This window comes from Trachemys scripta, chromosome 1 (assembly GCF_013100865.1).
Source record: "Trachemys scripta elegans isolate TJP31775 chromosome 1, CAS_Tse_1.0, whole genome shotgun sequence".
Lineage (NCBI taxonomy): Eukaryota > Metazoa > Chordata > Testudines > Emydidae > Trachemys > Trachemys scripta.
In genome coordinates, this window is record NC_048298.1 from 328015748 (window position 1) to 328042019 (window position 26272).

Consider the following 26272-nt stretch of genomic DNA (forward strand, 5'->3'; position numbering starts at 1 on the left):
ATACACGGATTGACAGAATTCCAAATGCAGAGCTGGCCTTGCCTATGTGATGGGTAACCTCAACATCCATTATGGCATTCTACGACAGCATACACCCTATGTAGCCAAATGTCTCCGTGGACTTGAGGAGTGTTGTTGACCTTAATAATTGGGTAGACATGTGCATCCTCTGGCATAGGTTGGTACAGTGCTTCGGTTTTCTTTAGGTTAATTATAAAACCCGAATAATTGGCTGCAAGGCTGCATAAACAGCACCTTACTCTGCAAATAATCCTGTTGACTTCATTGTACCTGCAGTGTGGCAATGTCTGACTGCGCGAGGAAGGGTATCAAAACTAGAGTATCCTAAATTTTTACTGAGACTAGCAAAGTACACGCCCTCTTCTTTATGGCACTTGGAAATTCTAAAAGCATAAACACCATCAAGTGAGAGATTTAAAAAATAAGCATTAATAAAGCTGACTATAGAACAATAAAATTAGGTACATTATTTGGGGGGAAACAATATTGATTTTGATTCATGTAGCACCCCCTTACTGTACAGCAAAGCTCCAGTGATATGCATTTGTACATCAAAGTGCTACACATTATGCATCCAGCTTCTTATGCTGTTGGAAATAATTTTCTCCCTCTTTCAAGTCCAAATTTTGGTCTCGAATGTAGAGGAAGGATGGGTCTAGTGGGAGAGAGGAGGGTCCAGTGCTTCGGGTATTAGCATGGGACTAAAGAGACCTAGGTTCAATTCCCTGCTCTGCTATAGACATTCTGTGTGACCTTTAGACAAGTTACTTTGTCTTTCTGTGCCTCAGTTTGCCATCTGTATAGTGGGGATAATAGCAGTGCCTTACATCACAGAAGTTAGATGTGATGCTAATGAGGGCTATATAAGTACCTTAGAATTTCTTGTGTTATCTATCTTACTAATGCCACATGTATCTGAAGGCAGAATTTGATCCAAATGGTGTGCTGATAAACGACACAATGACATTCAAATAGTTAAAGGTATTCTCAGCTAGACCCATATCTATACAAATGAGTTTATCCCCTTAGTAGTCAGAATATTTCCTGGTCTGGTTGCTAAAAGGGGGAAAAAGTTCATTTTGCACTTAATTTAACTAGTCTATTAAAACAATGTTGTAGCAAATCCACATAGTGAACAAAGGGAAAGAAAATTCTGTAACTATTTTTTAAATAGGACTATTAACTAGAAATAGCACCTTAATTTCAAATAGCTGCTTTCAACTCCTAAAGTCACATCAATACGAAATACCTCTGCAGAATATATATACACAGCAGGATTGAAGACTTGCTGCATTTTATTATTTATGTTGTTTACCATGATTGCTGTACTATATTTTGAGAGATGTAACTTGATCAGTTATACGTGTCTTCTGTAGGTTGGGGGAGGAGGGAGAGTATATTTTTGGCTATAACTCAAATTAGAGATTACCATGCAGGATCCTGAAGATTTTTGTTAAACATTAGAATACACAGGAAGAAATCTCACAAGAGGATTATCGCAGCTGAGGTTCATTTTCCCCTCCCCCCTCCCTTTTGATGTTAGACTTGGTATCTTTTTCTCATTATGATCATTACTTTGAAATTTGATTTAAAAAAAAAAAACTAGTAATTTTCCAGAACAAAAGGGATCATATCATATTGCAAAAGCTTTTACTAGGAAATTAAACCTTTGAACTAATTTGAAAGAAACTATTCCCTTAAGGCTGTAAGTCTTAAAGATTATTAAAATTTTAATTTTAAAGATGGCATCCTGTCCAAAAAATGCATAAACACTGTTTAGAACCCTGAATGTCTACCTAAATAGCATGTTGATGCCTATTTTTTTTTAAATTAATATACATTCCATGGCAAATCGGGGTTTCAGCAGAAGCTTGAATCATCTAGCACCATTGTTTCCTGTCATCTGAGAACATTCTGGAAATCAGCTTTATCTCTGGCCTGTATGTGGCATGGAATTTAAAAGTCAGCACATTTACAATAGGAAAAATACTTCACTGCAGTGTGTGATTCATCTGTAGAGGATGCCATAGAGGTCAGTAACTTAGTAAAATGGGGATAATGATACTGACCTCCTCTGTAAAGAGCCTTGAGATCTAGTGGTGAAAATGCCACTTAAGAGCTCAATATTATTTAAGAACTTTTGAAAAATCCACCCTTAACTTCTAATTTATGCACACGCTATTCAACAGATAAATTCTCAACAGCCAGCATGCAAACAACCTTAACTCTACCCTTGCATTTCTGTTACTATTTTAGGGACCAGACCAACATCCATTGAAGCCTTTAACGTTAATGAGAGATACCTGTGTGTGTGTGTGTGTGTGTGTGTGTGTGTATTAGGGCTGACAAGCGATTAAAAAAATTAATCGCAATTAATCACACTGTTAATAATATAATACCATTTATTTAAATATTTTTGGATGTTTTCTACATTTTCAAATATATTGATTTCAATTACAACACAGAATACATAGTGTACAGTGCTCACTTTATATTTATTTTTATTACAATATTTGCACTGTAAAAAACAAAAGAAATAGTATATTTCAATTCACCTAATACAAGTACTGTAGTGCAATCTCTTTATAATGAAACTTGAATTTACAAATGTAGAATTATGTACAAAAAATAACTGCATTCAAAAATAAAACAATGTAAAACTTTAGAACCTACAAGTCCACTGAGTCCTACTTCAGCCAATCGCTCAGACAAATAAGTTTGGTTACAAGTTGCAGGAGATAATGCTGCCCACATCTTGTCACCTGAAAGTAAGAACAGGCGTACTCATGGCACAGTTGTAGCTGGAATTGCAAGATATTTATGTGCCAGATTCACTAAAGATTCATATGTCCCTTCATGCTTCAACCACCATTCCAGAGGACATGCGTTCATGCTGATGACGGGTTCTGCTCGATAACGATCCAAAGCAGTGTGGACCGACGCATGTTCATTTTCATCATCTGAGTCAGATACCACAAGCAGAAGGTTGATTTTCTTTTTTGGTGGTTTGGGTTCTGAAGTTTCCGCATCGGAGTCTTGCTCTTTTAAGACATCTGAAAGCATGCTCCACACCTCGTTCCTCTCAGATTTTGGAAGGCACTTCAGATTCTTAAACCTTGGGGCGAGTGCTGTATCTAATCCTTATAAATGTCACATTGGTACCTTCTTTGCATTTTGTCAAATCTGCTGTGAAAGTGTTCTTAAAATGAACATGTGCTGGGTCATCATCCGACAGTACTGTAACATGGAATGTATGGCAGAATGCAGGTAAAACAGAACAGGAGACATACAATTCTCCCCCAAGAAGTTCAGTCACAAATTTAATTAACGCATTATTTTTTTAATGAGCATCGACAACATGGAAGTATGTCCTCCTGAATGGTGGCCGAAGCACGAAGGGGCAAATGAATGTTTAGCATATCTGGCATGTAAACATCTTGTAATGCCAGCTACAAAAGTGCCATGTGAACACCTGTTCTCACTTTCAGGTGACTTTGTAAATAAGAAGCAGTCAGCAGCATCGCCCATAAATGTAAACAAACTTGTTTGTCTTAGCAATTGGCTGAACAAAAAGTAGAACTGAGTGGACTTGTAGGCTCTAAAGTTTTACATTGTTTTGTTTTTGAGTGCAGTTATGTAACAAAATAAATCTACATTTGTAAGTTACACTCTCACGATAATGAGATTGCACTACAGCACTACAGGTGAATTGAAAAATACTATTTTTTTTGTTTATCATTTTTACAGTGTAATAAAAAAATACAAAGTGAGCACTGTACTCTTTATATTCTGTGTTGCAATAGAAATCAATATATTTGAAAATATAGAAAAACATCCAAAAATGTTTAATAAATTTCAGTTGGTATTCTATTGTTTAACAATGCAATTAATCACGATTAATTTTTTAAATCGCAGTTAATTTTTTGAGTTAATCGCGAGTTAACTGTGATTAATCATCAGCCCTAGTGTGTGTGAGTGTGTGTGTGTGTGTATATATATATGTGTGTGTGTGTGTAAATATATTTATACTCTTTATTTCATGGTTCTCCAGAAGAAGAACAATTCCTGTTGTATTACCATTTTCGTATAGTATGTTTGTCTAATGAGGGGCACATTGAATTATTTTGCTCTGTAAGAAGAGATTGCAATTTTTGGATGTGCTGATATACAGTGGTGATGGGCACTATAAGAAAGTTTAGTTGTACCATGTCTAGACTAGCAGCACTTTATTGGTATAGGAATACAAATGTGCTATACCGGCAAAGCGCTCCTAGTGTGGATGCAGATCTACCAACAAAGCTGTGCTTTGTACTGGTATAGTTAAACCACCCACACAAGTGAAACAAGGGTTCTGTGTGTTATGCCTGGGCGGGCATAACTATGCCAGCAGAGCCCCCTAGTGGAGATGCAGAATATGCCAATGGAAGTTCTAATACGGGCATAGCTACACTACCACCCTCAATGACATTAGCTATGCTGACAAAAACACTCTTCTGTCATCATAGTTGCATCTATACAGGGGGGTTGGTTGGCAAAACTTTGTAATGTAGACCAGGCCAAGCTATCCTAGTATAACTCCATCTACACTAGGGACTCCAGCCAGTACAGCTCTGTTGGCCAGGGATCACACCTCTTTTCAACCCTGACTGACATAGCTGTGTCAGCAGAATTGTATAGTGTAGACATAGCCTTTGTCTGAAGTTCTTCAAAGTATTTTTGATGTGTGACTTGTATGTGGGTGTACAAAAGACTGGACTTTTTGACTGTTTTGTCTGAGTAAAAATAAGATATTAAAGCTTGTATATACAGTTCTTAGAGAAAGCTATGTGATGAATAGACCTTCAATTGGACTTTGCAGCTATTTTGAGTGTTCTATTACTAGGGCAGAGTTAAGGTTGTGTGTCTGTCTATTCCCTGAATGAACTGGGTGTTAAGGTTGGAGTCAGAATAATTTATGTAACATTGATGCAGGATTTCCATGAGGTGATAACGCCTCAGTTGTTTTAGTAGCTCTTTTCAGTGGGTTTAGTTCTCTTGCGTTGCACTTCACAAAGCTTTGATTGTAATTTAACAAAGTTTTCATTTTGGAATTTTGCAGCTACTGCCCACAGACCACACAGTTTCGTTTCGGAAACCTCAGAAATAATATTTTTTTCAGCTGAACTATTTTGTGACCATAGCTGTGCAGGATCATTCACTGGCTTCACAGTGATAATTGCTAAGAGCTGTGAAATGTGTGTGGCATGCAAATGTTCTGTTACAGTCGATCCAGCTCTTCCAAGTGCCCAATATGCCACTTGAAATGAATTCTCTCATTAACCTTAAGCATGCCAACTTGTCAGAATGTAAAGGCCAACTGCAAAACTCTATGCAAACATTAGACTGACATCATTTCACTTATGTGGCTTTGCCAATTAGTCTGTATAAATAACCCACTCTTGGGAGACTAGAAACTAGAAGAGTGAGAGACAAACTCATGGGCATATTATACAGGGCAAAATAAAAACTTGAGTGGATAAAAGAGGCACCTCTTTCAGTAAGTTGAAATAGTGCATGAGAATAATTTTTTTTTGGTGCTTTTTGGCCTCTATTATCAGGAATTCAAAGTGTTACAGACATTAATGAATTAAGCCTCAAAATCAAGTCCTTGTAGAATCTACTGTTTGCTGCAGAATTGTTTTCCAGAATGAGGAATGTAAACTTTCATTCAAAAAAGTTTCTAGCTCTTTTAATAGCAGAGAGAACCTTTAAAAAGTGGGCAAAAATATATACCAAATCCAGTATCATCCTCCTTGACTCTGCAGACAGCCTGAAACAATCAATTTGAGAGGTGTGAATCTCTTTTTTCCAGTACAATGTGCCCAAGAACAAGGGGGCAAGTTTAAAACCATTAATTGGAAACACTTTTTCACAGTGAACAGTTCATCTGTGGAACTCATTGCCACAATATAAGTCAGAAGCCAAGAGCTTTGTGGGATTTTTAAAGGGTTGGATTTCTATATGGCTAAGAAGAACATCAAGTGTTGTGTAAAGTGAACATTACAAAAACAAAATGAGTTTTGGAAGGGATGTAAATCTTCATGCTTTAGGGTATGTCAGCCACTAATTGCTGGGAGTGAGGAGGAAATGTCTCCTGGGGGAGGTCTTCCCAATATTGCTTCCTTCAGGATTTCTTTCACTTTCCTCTGAAGCATCTGGTACTGACCTTGTGAAAGGATACCAGGATACCTGGGGTGCTGATTTGATCCAGTTCTTAGCAATTGGCCTTTCTCCATCTCTATTTTTAGTCCCTCAAAATTCTTGCAAGACTGTGTTACTTCTACAGACTAACTGGTAAAGGTGGGCATGTGAAAGGAGACCCCTGCTAGTCCCTGGCTGTTAAGAAACACTGATTCTATGATGCATGGTATTCAAATAAGCCCATTTTACCAGGTTGGATTGTACAGCTGACCTCTCCGCATCATTATTCACCATTCCACCAATTTTTCTGTCATCAGCAAATTTTACCAGCAATGACTTTATATTTTTCTTCAGATCCATATGAATTGTTCCGAGATGTCCTCTGCCAATTCCTTTTAATACTCCTGGATGTAAGTCATCTGACCCTGCCAATTTTAAAAATGTTTCCCTTAACAGTTGCTATTCAACATCCACCCTAGTTAAAGATGGCACAGAAAGCATTTCCTTATCTCTGTAAGATTACATCCTCCTTCACGTTGTTATAATTATGTATTAAGGGTGTTACCCTGCTGTTGGATATTATGCTGTTAAGAGGCATTTTCTTCTTGGGGCATGTTCTTGTTTCCTATTCATACATGAGTGTGTGATGGGGGAAAATAAGTGAGTATCTGACTCTGCCACCCTTATTCACAGGGAGTGGTATTTTAGTGAGCAAGGTAAGGTGAGTAGAAGTGGCACAATCAGATTCTAAATACTGATCCAATGCCCAGTAAAGTCACTGGAAAAACTCCCATTGACTTCCCACTGGTCATTGGCTCATCCCTTAATACCTTAGTGGTGCCTTGTAAATGATAGAAGGGAAGTTTTACAGTTTGGGGAGGGTGGGGAGGAGTGAGAGAGAGAAAATTATGGCATACCAGAAGCTGAAGAGAGAGAACTAAGGCACAGAGCAGTATAGCTGTGATCTCACTCTGAGAGATGTGTTTAATTACATAGAATTTTAATATCCTGTGTCCTCTCGCTTGATGAGAGGGAATCAAAGAATGAAATTGTTAGCAGAGGTGTCCGCTGTCGAACAGTCTGCCAGGCTTCCTATCTAGAGATCTTAGAAGAGTAAAGGGATGAGGGATGCAACAACACCTGTGTTGAACTTCAGCTGTTAAAGGGAGATAGCTTTTATATCTACTTTTCTGATCTGTAATCTACAGTTAAAGAGAAATGAAATGAGTCCATTAAAGCAGCAGACCAGAGAGAAATATAATCTGCTTTATTAAAGAGTACACTATTTCTTTACCTTGTTAATTAAAGCTAATGATGTACTGTGCTTTATGGTCAGTGTGAGTGCTGACAGTTTCATATTCGAAAGCCTAAAGTGACAATCTGAAGGATAAAATAACTCACTGAAAGGGCACTATTCAAGCCACCTCAGCAATACAGCAGCAGTGCGCTGTGCCACAAGAAAGGGATTGTTGAAATGGTGTGAGGGCCAAGGCCAGGTTCAGGTATAGGCACTGGTGATCCATGTCCAGAGCCCTGAGTCCTGGATTCATGGGATGACACTGAATCGCAGCTCAATACTTTGGGGGTTTGGGGTTTTATTTTTTGTTCTTTAAAGAAAGAGGGAGGTTGGTTTGTTTCTTATAGCCCATGGTTGTGATAAAAACCTTAAAAATGTGACTCAAGTGTGACCTATGTTGGGACATCTGTCCGAGTCTGCAGAGACCCTCAAACAATAGCTCTGAGAGGTGTGAATACTGCACCATACAGTGTTAACTACGCATGGATATAGTGGGGGTGGACCCTTTGCCATAGGGTTGCCAACTTTTTACTCACAAAACCGAACCCCCTTGTCACGTCCCCTGCCATGCCCTTCTCTGAGGTGGTGCTCCTTTTCCGAGGCCCTGTCCCCGCTCACTCCATCCCCCGCTCCCTCTGTCGCTCACTCGCCCCACCCTCACTCCTCACTCATTTCACTGGGCTGGCTCAGGAGGTTGAGGTGTGGGAGGGGGTGCAGACTCTAGGGTGGGGCCAGAAATGAGGAGTTCAGGGTGTGGGAGGGGGCTCCAGGCTGAGGCAGTGGGTTGGGATGCGAGAGAGGGTGAGGGCACCGGCTGAGGGTGCGGGCTCTGAGGTGCGGCCAGAGATGAGGGATTTGGTGTGCAGGAGAGGGCTCTGGGCTGGGGGATGGGGTTGAGGTGTGGAAGGGGCTATGGGTTCCGGGGTGGGGCCAGAAATTAAGGGTTCATGGTGTGGGAGGGGGCTTCGAGCTGGGTCCAGGGGTTGGGATGGTAGGGGGTGAGGGCTCTAGCTGGCAGTGTGGGCTGTGGCGTGGGGCTGGAGATGAAAGATTTGAGGTGCAGGAGGATGCTCCAGGCTGGGGCTGAGGGGTTCAGAATGCGGGAGGGGGCTCTGGGTTGGGGCAGGGAGTTGGGGTGCAAGGGCAGGTGAGGGCTCTGGCTGGGGGTGTGGGCTCTGGGTTGGGGCTGGGAATGAGGGGGTTGGGGTGCAGGGTGTTGCTCTGGGCTGGGATCAAGGGGTTTGGAAGGTGGGAGGGGGATTAGGGCTGGGGGAGAGTCTTGGGGTGCAGGAGGGGGTCGGGGTGCAGGCTCTGGGTGGTGTTTACCTCAAGCAATTCCCAGAAACAGTGGCAGGTCGCCCTCCGGCTCCTATGTGAAAACACATCCAGGCAGCTCTTAGCACTGCCCCATCTGCAGGTGCCACACCCATAGCTCCCATTGGCCAATAGGAGCTGCAGAGCCAGGGCTTGGGGAGGGGGCAGCGTGTGGAGCCCCCTGGCTGTCCCTACACGTAGGAGCCAGAGGGGGGACATGCCACTGCTTCCGGGAGCCGCACAGAGTCAGGGCAGTCAGGGAGCTTGGCTTAGGCCCTCTGCTCCTCCGACTGGAATTTTAACGGCCCTGTCAGCGGTGCTGACAGGAGCCGCAAGAGTCTCTTTTTGACCATGCGTTCCAGTTGAAAACCGGACACCTGTCAACCCTACTTTGCCACTGTCCCAAAATAAGCCCCTGTATGTCACTAGTAGAAGAGTAAAGCGGTACCAGCGCGCACACGCACACACACACACAAGCTGGTATGATCCATCCGCTGTCAGTCATCCTGGCCTATCCCACTGGTAGAGGAGATTCCTACTGCCATTCCTGAAGGTAGAAGGATGCCCCATGCTGCTGCCCCTGCCTCTTTGGGGGCCCTCTATCCTCTATGTAAGGTGTAGGGTACAGGGGCCTCAGATTGCCTTAGTCCTGCCTTGGTTAGAGAAGCAGATTATGAGTCGGGAGCCCTGGGTTTTATTCCAGGCTCTGCCACTGGCTCTCTGTGAAACCTCAGCTTCTCAGAGTGATCCATATCTTCAGGGAGATTTTAATGCATTATGATTAGGGATGGTTGAAAATTTTCCATTGAAAACTGTTTCAATGGAAAATTGGGGGTATGAATAATAGAACTTTTTCTTTCCAAAAAATGTCCACACTCTACAGAAAATTTTGCACATTTTTTCTTCCAAAACCACCTGCTTTTGTCTCAGTATTTTGGAGTTTTTGACAATTTTTTTTAAATTTTTATTGACTTTTTTCATGGACAAAAAACCATTTTCTGACCACCTTTATTTATAATGCTCTCTTATCCATCTTGTTCTAATCCCCACAGTATCTAGATGCCAACCTCACAGAGTTGTGTTGCTAATTAATGTTTGTCCAAGCTCTTTGGGATCTTTAAAAGAAAAGTGCCCATTATTTGATTGCTATTGGGAACCACAGCAGAAGGTAAAGCAGCATATACTAGACATACTCCCCTTTTGCTATAACAGAAGTGGCATGAAATTGTGAGAGGAAAATCTCAGTTGAATATGAGAAAACACTTACTTTCTCACCATGAGATGTGTTAGCCTGTGGAATAATTTCCCAGTGGAAGTGATGAAAGTCTCACCGATCCAGCACTGTACTGTGGGGAACAATCTTGCATTGGTAAGAAGAAGAATGACATGACCTACTAAGTCATTTCTATCTCTGGATTCTGTCATTCTGGCATTTGCAGTGTCCAGTGTAAATGGTTGCAAGAGTATTCGTTGTTAAACAACATGCATTGGTTAAACGAAGAGATGTATGTGAACGCTGCATTCTTTTGGACTGGCCTGCTCAGTTGCTGGTTCCCTTTGCCTGTAACGCAAATCAGCAAGACGGGGCCTGAGGCATGCCTGGAGCTTCTTCATTACAAAATGCCTAGTTCCTCCCCTACTGCAATCAGAATTTAGGGGCGGAGAGGGAGAAAAAGCGCACATCTGCACATTTTCCAGGCATAGTAATAGTGCATACACATCAAAGTTTCCAATATTAAATCTCCAGTGTGGACAATCTTGCAGATTTGTTTAATATTTTCTCCTGTAAGGACTTCAAAATCATCCTTAGAATGTTCTGGTTTCTTGCAGGGACAGAACATTTGATTATAAAATAAAATGGAGAAGCCAGGCTGCCTCCTCATTAAGATATTCTTTGCCCATTTCTAGGCTTGTATCCCTCTCAGCCAGAGTGGTGTTCTTGGAAATACATGCCGTTTGATCCTTCTGCACACAAAATGCTTCATGCTGACTCTGCCCTATTTTTTATTTTTCTTCAGAGGAACCCCAGCTCCAAATTACTTCAGTGGGAGCTGGATTTGCCCAAACGTGTTAAAAATCAAGCTTTTTTTTTTTTTTTTTTACTGTAAAGAAGATTTTTCAGAATTAGAAGTGGAACCAAACCAGAATCCCAGATCCAAACGCCTCAAAAATCAAAAAGAGAAGTACAACATGGACAGCAGCAGTTGAAGCTTCCCAAATCAGTCCTCCCAGTGCAGCTCTACCTCGGGAGGTGGGGATGACGGGTAGTATAGTTCAGGCTGCTCCTCCAGGACAAGAACAGAGAATTCTCCCTGCCTCTGAACATAGGGAGAAAAGTGGAAAATCAGATATCTGCATGGACTGCTCGTGTTGAGTATTTAAATATTACAGCAGCCACAATGGTGAGCAGAGGATAAAAAAACCTAGCTATATAGGTCTTGTTTTGCTGAAACTGCCAACGATCAATGCAAATTTGTTCCAACAGCAATGGTATAATTTGCAGTTTGGGCATCTAAACAGAGATTTTCTACCCATTTCATGTATAAGAGGTCACTAAACTGCCAAACAGATGGTAACAACTTTGAGCCATTGGCACATTCCCAGGCTGTGCTGAATTCAAGCCAGATACTTTAGGTTCTAGTATCAATTAAACCTAAGCCTATGCCTAATATTTCAACAACTTTGGAAGGAAATAGCTGAATAGATGAAAGACATCACAAGAACCTAACTGTATGTTTTGGTTATTATGTGATTGAATTGAGACTCATTCTGAGAGCCAATATTTGTATCAGAACTTTTTCCTGTACATTACTGGACCTGGAAAGCAAGAATCTTAGAAAACTAGATTCTCTTTTCTTCTTCATTGCATATATTTAGATACATTAAACTGATACTACCTTTAACCCACTTTGCTTCACCTGCAACACCACACCCAACCCCTTATTAGTTGACTTCCCCTACGACTCTCTTCATGCTTCCTTCCACACCATTCCTTCATGTCCTTTCCCCTGAATTGTTTTTCCCCCCCGGGATTGCTGACCCCAAACATTCAAAAATTATGACTGGCGAGAGGGTTGACTTATAAGATTTTAAAGATGACAAAAGTTGCTGCTGCCTTTTATTTGCCCTCTGGATTTATATGTTAGTGTTCCCATTTTCAAGCTTTTCTCTGCAACCAGAAATGCTTTTCTTCTTCTTTTTTTCTTTTTTTTTTCTTTACAAGAAATTTTCTCTTTAATGTACTCACCTCACTCCAGGAGCTGGAGATCTAAGAAAAACACCAAATGTGGCAAGACTTGCAATAAAACTGTGAGTTGGCAACACTCTGCTTTCGTCCTTTTGTTTCATCTTTTGATTTCTCCCCTTTGCTTTGTCTTTGTCCCCTCCCCCCCCACACATTCTTTTCTGGCTTATGCATTCTCTTCTCTCTTGTGCTTCCCTGATTTAAGTGCATTTGTGCCAGTGGCAAAGTGAAAGTGCTTAAATCCCTCCTGATTCCAGAACCATCTGCCAGTGCCTAGAGTGACAGAAAGAGGTGGATTTTAATCCCATTCACTATGCTCCAGATGGCTGCAGGGGAGCAGAAATTGGGAATAGGAGGTTGCCTTGATACAGGGGAGGTCTTTGAACCTCCCTCCAAGCTGGCTGTTGAGATACCACAATGACAGATGCTTTATCGTTAGAAGGACACAATGTAGAGAGGGGTAGGGACACAATTAATTCTGAATATGCTTTAAAGAAAATCTGAATGATGCTTATCTGGGAAAAACTCAAGCCTCAGGAATCATAGAATCAAAGGACCAGAAGGGACCTCGAGAGGTCATCTAGTCCAGTCCCCTGAACTCATGGCAGGACTAGGTATTACCTAGGAATATCATTTATGGCTTATCTGTAGTATAATAAATAAGTGCAAAGAATCGTATCAGACAAAATTATATTGAACAAGAAGTTTGATCCTTCCTTCTATCTGGAGCTGAAGACTTGCAAGATGCCATGGTTCTTGTTGATTATTGTATCATCCTCCTTCAGAGCCAGCCTGTGCATGTTTTGGAGCACTGGGGAAGCTCCAGAACATGGGAAGAAAGTTAATGTTGTGCCAATATTTTAAAAGGGTAAACAGGATGACCCAGATAATTATAGGCCTGTCAGTCTGACATCAATCCCAGACACGATAATGGAGTGGCTGATATGGGACTCGATTAATAAAAAAGGAGGGTAATGTAATTCATGTCAATCAACATGGGTTTATGGAAAATAGATCCTGTCAAACTAACCTGACATCTTTTTTTAATGAGATTATAAGTTTGGTTGATAAAGGTGTTGATGTAATGTACTTAGACTTCTCTAATGTGTTTGACTTGGTATTACATGACATTTTGATAAAAAAAACTAGAAAATGTACAAAATTGACAAGGCACACGTTCAATGAATTAAAAGCTGGCTAGCTGATAGGTCTCAAAATGCACTTGTAAATGGGGAATGAACATCACCAACTATGTTTCTAGTGTGGTCCACTGGGATCTTTTCTTGGCCTATGCTATTTAACATTTTTATTAATGACAGAAGAAAACATAAAATCATCCCCGTTAAAGCTTACCAATGACACACACACAAATTGGGGGAGTGATAAATAATGAAGAGGACAGGTCACTGATCCAGAGTGATCTGGATCTCTTGGCAAACTGGGCAAAAGCAAACAATATGTGTTTTATTAGGGCTAAATCTAAATGTATGCATCTGGGAACAAAGAATGTAGGCCATACTTACAGGATGGGGGACTCCAACCTGGGAAGCACTGACTGAAAAAATCTTAGGGGATCATGCTAGATAATCAGCTGAATATGAGTTCCCAATTTGATGCTATGGCCAAAAGGGCTAATGCAATCCTTGGATATATAAACAGGGGAATCTTGAGTATAGAGAATAGAGAAGTTATTTTGCCTCTGTATTGGGTACTTTTGTGACCGCTGCTGGACTACATTGCCCAGTTTTGGTGTCCACAATTCTAGAAGGATGTTGATATATTGTAGAACAGTGGTGGGCAACCTGTGGCCCATGGGCCACATGCGGCCCATCAGACTAAGCTGATTGTGGGCTGCAAGACATTTTGCAGACATTGACCATCCTCATGCACAGCCCCCCGCAGCTCCCAGTGGCTGTGGTTCCCGCAGCTCCCATTGGCTGGAGTTTGCCCACCACTGTGGTAGAGGGTTCAGAGAAGAACCACAAGAATGATTAAAGGATTAGAAAACATGCCTTATAGTTATAGACTCAAATACCTCAATTTATTTAGCTTAACAAAGAGAAGATTAAGAGGTGACTTAATTACAGTCTATAAGTACCTACATGGGGAACAAATATTTAATAATGGGCTCTTCAGTCTAGCAGAGAAAGGTATAACACGATCCAATGGCTGGAAGTTGAAACTAGAGAAATTCAGACTGGAAATAAAGTGGAAATTTTTAACAGAGTGGGTAACTGGAACAATATACCAAAGATCATGGTGGACTCTCTATTACTGACAATTTTTAAATCAAGATTAGATGTTTGGCTAACAGATATACACTAGGAATTATTTTGGGGACATAGATTCATAGATTCATAGATTCTAGGACTGGAAGGGACCTCGAGAGGTCATTGAGTCCAGTCCCCTGCCCGCATGGCAGGACCAAATACTGTCTAGACCATCCCTGATAGACATTACTAACCTACTCTTAAATATCTCCAGAGATGGAGATTCCACCACCTCCCTAGGCAATTTATTCCAGTGTTTAACCACCCTGACAGTTAGGAACTTTTTCCTAATGTCCAACCTAGACCTCCCTTGCTGCAGTTTAAACCCATTGCTTCTGGTTCTATCCTTAGAGGCTAAGGTGAACAAGTTTTCTCCCTCCTCCTTATGACACCCTTTTAGATACCTGAAAACTGCTATCATGTCCCCTCTCAGTCTTCTCTTTTCCAAACTAAACAAACCCAATTCTTTCAGCCTTCCTTCATAGGTCATTTTGTCAAGACCTTTAATCATTCTTGTTGCTCTTCTCTGGACCCTTTCCAATTTCTCCACATCTTTTTTAAAATGCGGCGCCCAGAACTGGACACAATACTCCAGCTGAGGCCTAACCAGAGCAGAGTAGAGCGGAAGAATGACTTCTCGTGTCTTGCTCACAACACACCTGTTAATACATCCCAGGATCATGTTTGCTTTTTTTGCAACAGCATCACACTGTTGACTCATATTTAGCTTGTGGTCCACTATAACCCCTAGATCCCTTTCTGCCGTACTCCTTCCTAGACAGTCTCTTCCCATTCTGTATGTGTGAAATGGATTTTTCCTTCCTAAGTGGAGCACTTTGCATTTGTCTTTATTAAACTTCATCCTGTTTACCTCAGACCATTTCTCCAATTTGTCCAGATCATTTTGAATTATGACCCTGTCCTCCAAAGCAGTTGCAATCCCTCCCAGTTTGGTATCATCCGCAAACTTAATAAGCGTACTTTCTATGCCAATATCTAAGTCGTTGATGAAGATATTGAACAGAGCCGGTCCCAAAACGGACCCCTGCGGTACCCCACTAGTTACGTCTTTCCAGCAGGATTGGGAACCATTAACAACAACTCTCTGAGTATGGTTATCCAGCCAGTTATGCACCCACCTTATAGTAGCCCCATCTAAATTGTATTTGCCTAGTTTATCGATAAGAATATCATGCGAGACCGTATCAAATGCCTTACTAAAGTCTAGGTATACCACATCCACAGCTTCACCCTTATCAACAAGGCTCGTTATCCTATCAAAGAAAGCTATCAGATTGGTTTGACATGATTTGTTCTTCACAAATCCATGCTGGCTGTTCCCTATCACCTTACCACCTTCCAAGTGTTTGCAGATGATTTCCTTAATTACTTGCTCCATTATCTTCCCTGGCACATAAGTTAAACTAACTGGTCTGTAGTTTCCTGGGTTGTTTTTATTTCCCTTTTTATAGATGGGCACTATATTTGCCCATTTCCAGTCTTCTGGAATCTCTCCCGTCTCCCATGACTTTCCAAAGACAATAGCTAGAGGCTCAGATACCTCCTCTATTAGCTCCTTGAGTATTCTAGGATGCATTTCATCAGGCCCTGGTGACTTGCAGGCATCTAACTTTTCTAAGTGATTTTTAACTTGTTCTTTTTTTATTTTATCTGCTAAACCTACCCCCTTCCCATTAGCATTCACTATGTTAGGCATTCCTTCAGACTTCTCGGTGAAGACCGAAACAAAGAAGTCATTAAGCATCTCTGCCATTTCCAAGTTTCCTGTTACTGTTTCTCCCTCTTCACTAAGCAGTGGGCCTACCCTGTCTTTGGTCTTCCTCTTGCTTCTAATGTATTGATAAAAAGTCTTCTTGTTTCCTTTTATTCCTGTAGCTAGTTTGAGCTCATTTTGTGCCTTTGCCTTTCTAATCTTGCCCCTGCATTCCTGTGTTGTTTGCCTATATTCATCCTTTGTAATCTGTCCTAGTTTCCATTTTTTATATGACTTCTTTTTATTTTTTAGATCATGCAAGATCTCGTGGTTAAGCCAAGGTGGTCTTTTGCCACATTTTCTATCTTTCCTAACCAGCGGAATAGCTTGCTTTTGGGCCCTTAATAGTGTCCCTTTGAAAAACTGCCAACTCTCCTCAGTTGTTTTTCCCCTCAGTCTTGATTCCCATGGGACCTTACCTATCAGCTCTCTGAGCTTCCCAAAATCTGCCTTCCTGAAATCCATTGTCTCTATTTTGCTGTTCTCCCTTCTACCCTTCCTTAGAATTGCAAACTCTATGATTTCATGATCACTTTCACCCAGGCTGCCTTCTACTTTCACATTCTCAACGAGTTCCTCCCTATTTGTTAAAATCAAGTCTAGAACAGCTTCCCCCCTAGTAGCTTTTTCAACCTTCTGAAATAAAAAGTTGTCTCCAATGCAGTCCAAGAATTTGTTGGATAGTCTGTGCCCCGCTGTATTATTTTCCCAACATATATCCGGATAGTTGAAGTCCCCCACCACCACCAAATCTTGGGCTTTGGATGATTTTGTTAGTTGCTTGCAAAAAGCCTCATCCACCTCTTCCACCTGGTTAGGTGGCCTGTAGTAGACTCCTAGCATGACATCTCCCTTGTTTTTTGCCCCTTTTAGCCTAACCCAGAGACTCTCAACACTTCCGTCTCCTATGTCCATCTCTACCTCAGTCCAAGTGTGTACATTTTTAATATATAAGGCAACACCTCCTCCCTTTTTCCCCTGTCTATCCTTCCTGAGCAAGCTGTACCCATCCACACCAACATTCCAATCATGTGTATTATCCCACCAAGTTTCAGTGATGCCAACAATGTCATAGTTGTATTTATTTATTAGCACTTCCAGTTCTTCCTGCTTATTCCCCATACTTCTTGCATTTGTATATAGGCATCTAAGATACTGGTTTGATCTTTCCTCCCAGTTTTGTCCTGACCCTTCTTTCTCTCTGCCAATATAGCCCACACTCCCTCTCGTTTCTGACCCGTCTCCCTGGTCTCCATGTTCCCCACTTACCTGTGGGCTTTGCTCACCTGTCCCCGTCGAACCTAGACATTCTATGGCCTGTGTTATACCAGAGACCAGACTAGATGATCACAGTTGTCCTTTCTGCTCTTGGAATCTATTAATGTTGAGAGGGCCTGGAAATCAATTTTTCCCACCTTTTTGCTTAACCACCACACACAATTCGAGTGTAACAATTCCCATGCACCCTTACCACACATCCTACAACTGGGCACTGGGTTGTTAGGAGAGATAAAAGGATGATCAGCAAGGCAGTTCTTTGGGCTATCCTGCCATCTTAACTGAATAATTTTATATTTAAAAAAAAAAAGTGTGTGTTGGGGGGTGGTGGTGTTATGTTTCATTCTTGACCAGAGCGTAGCCACTGGTGGGATCACCCAGTTAACATCCAGGCCCACCCAAATCGTGCACCACCCCCACTCCCCGGCAGGAGTGCCAGGCGGGTGGAGTGGTGCAAGCCCCTGCACCCAGACCCCATGACCCGTCAGGAGTGCTGGACATGCAGAGCAGGGCAAGCCCCTGCACCCAGACCCCATGCCCCAGCAGGAGCGCCGGACATGTGAAGTGGGGTAAGCCCCTGCACCCGGACTCCACTCCCTGGCAGGAGTGCAGGAGGGGCTGCAGGTGGGAAGGGTGGGGAAGGACCCCCACTTGTCCAGGCCCAGAGCCCCATAAACTGTACTACCCCTCTGGGGGGGGGAGGCGGTCCTCCCTGTCATTGCCCACCTACCCAAAAGCTGGGCCCACGCAGTTTTCCTAGCCTAACTACACCACTGTTCTTGATCCTTCCCTCTGCCTCTTTCAGAAGTGAATCCTAGAAACTTTCCTTTCAGCCCTTGTGATCATATTACAGAAATTTATATCAGTTACATTTTCGTGTCTTTTCTTTGCAGTTATGGTTTCTCAGAGTCAAAGGTGAGATGTGGCCACAGGTTTTGCATAGCCCAAGGACAAATTCAGCTTATATTAATGCTTCCCCGTCTTCTTGCACTAACTGAAGATAAAGCATTGGGATAGCAACAAACCAGCATACAGACAGCAACAAAGCACAATAAGTAAAAGTTACCAATCCTGGGAGATGTGAGAAGCAGAGCCCACTATAGATATTTCTCTTTATGAACTTTAATAACGGTATATTGCACTCATAGGAATAGCTATACTGTGTCAAGCCCATGATTCACGGAGTCCAGTATTCGGTCTCTGACAGGGGCCAGTACCATTTTCACAGAGGAAGGTGCAAGAAACTTCATAGTAGGCAGATGTGAAATCATCTGCCCCTTATTAAGTTCGTTGTTTTTATAAAACCTCATGCTTTGGGTTTTATCCTTTCTAGGCATGTTTTTTTTTAGCATTATTTATTTGAATTAATGTAACAATAGTGGATTCCCCAGAAATTTCAAGGGCAATACAAAGCCCTCAGATGCCATCCTGCTTCCAGTGAAGTCACTGGCAAAACTCCTATTGACTGTGATAGTGCAGAATGGAGCCCCGAATGACTAAAACACTCATTTTAGCTTGTAATAAAAAGTATTGGTTCCCATAGATAAATTCAGAGCAAGGCATATTAGCAACTGTCTTTAACAATAAATTTCCATTACCAGGGGAGTTTCAGATAATGGAAAGTGTAGTCTCTTTCAATTTGTGTCTAGTTTTGTGACATATTAGTACAACTGATGTTTTTATCACTGGAGTCATGAAATCACAGATTAAACTTGCTTCATGTTATGAAATTTTATAAACTGATTATTTTTTGAATATTCTCCCCTCCCTGCTCAGCACCTATGCAATTCAGCACTTTTCAGGCTGGGCATTCAAAACATGCTACTTCTGTTACTTCCTTAAAATTGACATTGCCATTTGTTTTCACAGTCCCATGGTCTTTCAGTTGATTTTAGCGGGCATTGGATCAGGCAGGCTGTCAATCTGCAGAGCACACACACACACACACTATGCATTCCATATGTAAATGTCTAAAGATGGGCAGCCATTTTGTGTTCAGTGCAGACTTTTTCAAAGGACACAAACACTTGTAGGAGCTCTCGCCTGGAGACTTCTCTTCTTGTTTGCTTAATCTAAAATAGAAAACTTCTTTCCAGCCAGACAGAATCTCTTTTCTGTCAGTGTATGTGGAAATAAAACAGGTGCGAAACCATGATCTCAGAGATAGGCATTACATGACCCTGGATGGAAATTTAGTCACATGTCATTCAACGGTGGGTGCCATACTCAGCAATTTTTGCCCCAGAAGTGACATGAGCAGATCTTTGTCAAACTCAGCAGTTTTACAAAGAAGGGGGTGTGTCCACATGTTTGGTTTGAACTCTTGCAGACTGAAGCCCCATAAACCCAATACATCCTTTGGTCAGGAAAGAGGAAAAGAGGGTGGGGTGAGAAGGAAGAAGGAAGGAAAGGAAAAAAAGGAAGAGAAGTGGGGAACAAATGAAAATTGTTCATTTCAAAAACCAAAAACAGTTCTAGGATTTTGTTCTTTATCTTCACAAGAGAGAGACACTTCATGAAAACTTTCATTTAAAAAAAAAAGATTTTCATTGTCTAATAACACCATTTTTTTTAATCAAAGTTTCAAATGAAAAATACTGCCCTACCGGAATTATGTATGTGTCATTTCTGTGACTTCATCATTACTTATTTGTTACACTGTAGTCGTGTTTGAAAAACTCTGATCATAATGGGAGGAGGAGGTCCAATTATAGCAGGCACTATCCAGCCAAACATACAGAGTCCTTGGCCTAAAGGCCTTACCATTTAATTTCAATGTGAAAATAATCTGGCCTGGGTTTAGTCTGACCTGATCCATATGTGCCTCTCAGTTTTTTTTTTAAGAGGCATGGGTATGTTTTGTATATAATATTTCTATGTTGTGCAGCATCCCAAGTTTGGCATTGGCAGGTTTTACAAATAAAATTATTTCCTCTCTCACAGACCAAGTCTATCTCTTTGGCATCTGTCACTGTTACTGCTGTATCAAATCTAGGGGGTTTCCTCAAAATCACCCCCCATAGTGAAGACCTGCCCTTAGTTAAACTTCCAGGGTATTTGAGAAAGATTTTTAATGGAGATTTTGATAGTCCAGGGGAGTTCAACACCTAGTTCCCTTTGGTGCTTTTGAACATCTCACATGTAATCCTTTCCTCCTCTGCTGAAGCTCCTGTTGGCAAATGGTTTGATTTCCCACCCCACCTGCACAGTGTAGATTTCCAGCCCTTATCTGATTGAATGCAAAAAGTTACAATTTCTTCAGGCATTTTAATATTTGCTTTTAAGGTCCCACTTATGCAAACCCTCCATGTATTTAGGGCCAGATTCAAAGCCCACTGAAATCAATGGAAAGGCTCCCATTGGCTTTAGTGGATTTTAAACCAGGCCCTTAATTCCCATGGAAGACCATGAGAATTCCATGTGCAGAAGTCTTGTAGGTTCAATCCTCAAACTTTTTCTTTAATCTGTCCTTGAAATATATACTCAAAAGGGCACAGAGATTTAGCTAGATTTAGATTTAGCACCTATTAAAATACCACAAGAGAATCATGAGTAAAAACTCACACATTGATTTGGAACTGTGTGCCTTTAAGTACACCTCTACCCTGATATAACGTGACCCGATATAACACAAATTCGGATATAACGGGGTAAAGCACTGCTCCAGGGGGTAGGGGGCAGGGCTGCGCACTGCAGTGGATCAAAGCAAGTTCGATATAACGTGGTAAGATTTTTTGGCTCCCGAGGACAGCGTTATATTGGGGTAGAGGTGTATACACAGATTTTCCACCATCTTCCCAACTTATTTTCAGCATTTAAAAAGGATATGTAAAATTGCATAACAGTCTGACACGTTGGCCATAGACGGGTTTATGGCTAGGTGCTAAAATATTCTATCACACTTTTTTCTTCAAGAAATAAAACAGAAAGCCACTTTATCCCCAAAATAAAGTAATTATTAATGACCGGATGTTGACTGGTATCAAATTTTCTATTCCAGGCCTTAGAACATGAAGTTACAGGACTGTGCTTGCTGTTTCAGATGGATCTGTCTTAGCATATTATATTTGAGACTATTACTGTATAAATTCAAATGGGAATAGATTATTCTGTTACTCTTTAAATGCAGCTCTTCTAATATTGAGTTCTGGAGCCATAGGACAAAGCATATGTGATTGTCGCTCCCCTAATGTACTGCACAGTGCCCTGAGATGAAAATAGAAAGAAACAAGTTGTCCAATGTGTGACAGACCCAGACCAGTGGGGTACAGGAGTCTGGTAGAGGGCAAATATACTGGTCACTGGATGAGTAGTTTTCTGTTCCCTGAGTGACCAGAGAAGGGGCTGCACCAGAGTAATCAGGAACCTGCTAGAACCAGTTAAGGCAGGCAGGCTATTTAAGACACCTGGAGCCAATTAAGAAGAAGCTGCTAGAATCAATTAAGGCAGGCTAATCAGGGCACCTGGGCTTTAAAAAGGAGCTCACTTCAGTTTGTGGTGTGAGTGTGAGGAGCTGGGAGCAAGAGGTGCAAGGAGCTGAGAGGGTATGCTGCTGGAGGACTGAGGAGCACAAGTATTATCAGACACCAGGAGGAAGGTCCTGTGGTGAGAATAAGGTAGGTCTTTGGAGGAGGCCATGGGGAAGTAGCCCAGGGAGTTGTAGCTGTCATGCAGCAGTTACAGGAGGCACTATAGACAGCTACAGTCCACAGGGCCCTGGGCTGGAACCCAGAGCAGAGGGCAGGCCTGGGTTCCCCCCAAACCTCCCAATTGACCTGGACTGTGGGTTCTTCCAGAGGGAAGGGCTCTGGGCTGTTCCCCAACCCACATGGTGAATCTCTGAGGCAAGAAAATCTGCCAATAAGCGCAGGACCCACCAAGATAGAGGAAGAACTTTGTCACAAATGTCATAGCAGAAAAATGTTTTTCTTTGTTCTTAATAATGTCTAAAGTGCCAAAATGTATGGAGGGCACTTTATAGACATAGCTCCAGATTCTAGAACCCACTTTGGCTCCTATATCCTGTTCTGAAGTCATAAAGGAGCCCTAAACTATCTCTCTCACAGCTCCTGGTGTAAATGACATGAGGGGAATGGTCATAGCATAAAGGGCTATAGGTGGTCTGGCCTGCAGAACAGTTTATAGGGAAGCTGCTGTAAATTTGAGCATACAGAATCCACATGGCTTAAAGCCACTTCCCGTCCCCCATCCTGGGTTTTACCTTTTGTGCTGTACATCCGGAGAGGTGGAACACAGAATCTGGGCCCTCCAATATAAGACACCATGGGGTGAGAATTTTAAGAGCAACTTAGTGAAGGAGGAGTGCACTTCCTGTTGACTTTCAATGAGACTTGTGCTCCAAAGTCCCTTAGGTGCTTTAGAAAACCCTACCACCAGTTCTTACCCTAAAGGGGTGACAATCTAAGGCCTCAATCATGTAGCTGATCCTCAGAGGTGGAACTGTGGAGCGGGCCAGTAACTTCAATAGAACTCCACGAAACTGTAAGTGTTCACCTGTAATGAATCAGATTGCATGATTGGGGACTAAATAGGACAATGTATATTACAGACAATGGAGGGAGCAAGGGATGGAATATAAAGGTCAAGTAATTGGGATTGGTTAAGCTAGGCATGTTACTTGTTTTCAGCTATTCTGAATAAGTTTAAAGCACTGAAACTTTGATTTGATATATCATTTATGGGCAGTGGCGCTTTCACTAAAATGAGGGGAAGGGATATGTATACAGGATGCAAGTTTGGTTCATCATTCTCTACAAATAAGATGGAACCAACTGATGCATTTTGCAGTCTTTTTGCTATTGTGAAACCCTGGCCAAATGTTAGACATTAGACTCTTGGTACTCTAAAACACTGGTTAAAGATGTTTTTGTCCCCCCGCTAGTGAATGAACCGTGTAAAGTGGTTTGCTACTCTGTCCAAGCTAACAGGCCTGGTAATCTAGTTTCAGCAGTAAAACCTCTTGAGCTGCATGTTACAGTATTTTAAAACTAGAAATGTGCTATCGCAGGGCCATTTGCCACAAAAAAAAAAAAACAAACACATTTTGGGGGCCCTAAAAAAGGAACCTTTTTCCATCTCTTTCAAATTTAGCAAGTACTATGAAAAGGACAGCACAAATCAGACTTATTAGACCATTTTACACTAGAGCAGATTGAGTTGAAGTGTCAACCTTAATTTGCTTCCACTTTCATGTCTTTACTGTACATACGAAGCATCCATTTGCTCACCCAGAAAACTATTATAACGTTGCTTTGTTTAAACAAATTTAATTTCCTTGATCTTCCTCAATTAATTCAAATTAAGAAGAACCTCTGTTTGCATACAGCCACCCAGTTTTCCAGAAATAAAACCCACTTGGTTAAAACTCAGAGACATACTGAGATATACATTTTGTGCTCAGCAGAGAGCTCGTATCTGAAGAAGACCCAGAGCAAGAGGGTTTTAATAAAGCTGCTTTATGGATAAGTCAATGGTTTCATGTTGCTGGGTTTGTGCAACTATTTTCTTTAGTTGAAATCTAGGTCCCCTGAGTTTCAATTTTTGTTTCAAATTTAAACAAAGCCAAAGTTTCAAAGTAAAGCTGAAACAGAATTTCATATGATTCTCATGCAAAAACATAAATTGGCCAGCTTCTATCTGCTTATTACTAGAGTATCTGAGCACCTTGCGTTAATGATCCTACCCTTGTATCATCGTGAGATAGGGAAGCAGCATTCTCCTTTTACATTTATAGAGGCTCTAGTTCAGGGATGCATTTAAGTGCATGATTAAATCTGCCACTGTTCAGAAAAGCACTGAACGGGGATGGACCTCTGAATCGGGGCCAGAAGGACTGGGGTAATATGGGAAATATATGGCAGACAGGGCCAGCTCCGGGCACCAGCCCACCAAGCTTATGTTTGGGGCGGCACCTGGAGGGGGGGCAGCGCGGCGCTCCTCCTCTAGCCGCCGGGGAGAGCAGAGCCCCAGCCGGGCTCGCCGCCCTCCCCCCGGCGCTCCGGCTGGTCGGGGAGAGTGGGCCCGTGGCCGGGCTCGGCGCCCTCCCCTGCCATGCTAGGGGGGTGGGAGGCTTTTTTGCCTGGGGCGGCAAAAAAGCCAGAGCCGGCCCTGATGGCAGAGTCAAAAAACTGCACTCAAATCTCTTGCATAAAAGTTCAGTCCTGTAATGACAAGGCCTTCTTTTCTTTACTCAAAACTGAGTCTGGATTTGTTTTTGTTCATGCACATCTCAGCTAGGTCGATGACCCTGCTTTTTCTTTCAACGTTGTAACTGAGCCTGAAACTCCCCAATGACTTTCTGTGTTTTGGATTTTGTTACTAGCATTTCACGCAGCTCCACACTCTAAAACCATAATAATTTTAGCATCATGAAGAGACAATCCCGAGTGCAGAACAGAAAGTGCACTTCAGTGCAAAGAGACTCTATCGGTGTGGACCTGTTGCCCTGCATCAGTGCTCAATTTGTAATGAAAGATGCTGGGGCTCAAGCAATTAGGTGCTGGGACTGAAGCTATTTTTTTTTATTTTCATAACTGATGCGGCAATGCTGGGACTATGAACTGCCAAGTCTCAAAGTGCTGGGGTTCAGACCTGGCAATCCCTGGCACAAATTAACCACTGCTGTGTATCCTGCTCCAATATCTGCACTACACATACAGTCCTGGCTCACAAACTATTCTCCCCAAGTTTGCACCCCCAATCCTTCAAAATCATGCCTGCAGGGAGTTCTGTTGACTTCAAAACTGGTATTTAGTTGCATAAAGGGGAGAAGGAAACAGAGTGAACAACGTTGGGCCAGCTGGGCTTTTGTCTGTTTATAGCTTTGGACTCAGGCATTCATTTAGGACATAACCAATGACTCCTACCAAGTTGAAAAATAAACTGAGATATGCACTTGAATCAGGATAAGGAATAAAGGCTGCCACCTGCTTAGGTGTGTATCTTTGTCTTCCACACAGGGCTGGCGCAACCCATTAGGCGACCTAGGCGGTCAGCTAGGGCGCTACAATTTGGGGGGCAGAGACCGCAGTGGTATTTCGGCGGTGGGACCTTCCGCCGCCTCTGTGAGGGGCGGCATTTCGGGGCGGGACCTTCCGCTGCCTAGGGCGACAGAAAAGCTGGTAACGCTCCTGCTTCCACACATGTGAAAGTTCCCCAACATTTCTTCCCACCCATGGCGGCTGCAGGATTTGATCCTAAAGCCAAAGTTCTGCAAATATGTGCTTAATTCTGTGTAGGTGAGCAGTCCCATTGACTCAAACAAGCCCACCCATGTATATAAATGGGAACATGTGTGTATGCATTTGCAGGCAGAAACCTGGAATGAGGATTTTTTCCCCTTTCTACCAAGAAACACATGCTTTGTGAACACTTTGCAAAGATAGGAATCCTTCCTAGTACAAAAGGCTGAGAGGAAGCATTTGCATGGTATTTGGAATATGCAAAGATGTTGTTATCAAATTAATATGAAGATAAGAGCATTTTGCCGTAGGAGTAATTTGACATTGTGTCAGATTAGCATTAATTTCACTAATAGGTTATGAAAAGGCCATATTTAATTACATAGGTGCATCAAGTGATTTTTTTCAAACTTCCAGTACAATACAAGACAACACATTAGCATGTAAAATTGCAATTGCAATTAGGTAATGCAGTAAACAGTGCGTTCTAGAGAAACATTAGATCTGCAGTAGATTTTCTGTACTTTCCTTCAGTTACTTTCAATTCTTCTCCCTCAGGAACAGTAAATGGCTTTTTCTTGCTACTGTAGTACAGCCAATTAAATTAATTTGTTGGAAATAACCGCTGGCTATCCTTTATGCATTACTGGATTAGACTTCTTAATGTTCTGTGTTCTTATGCTATTCTACACA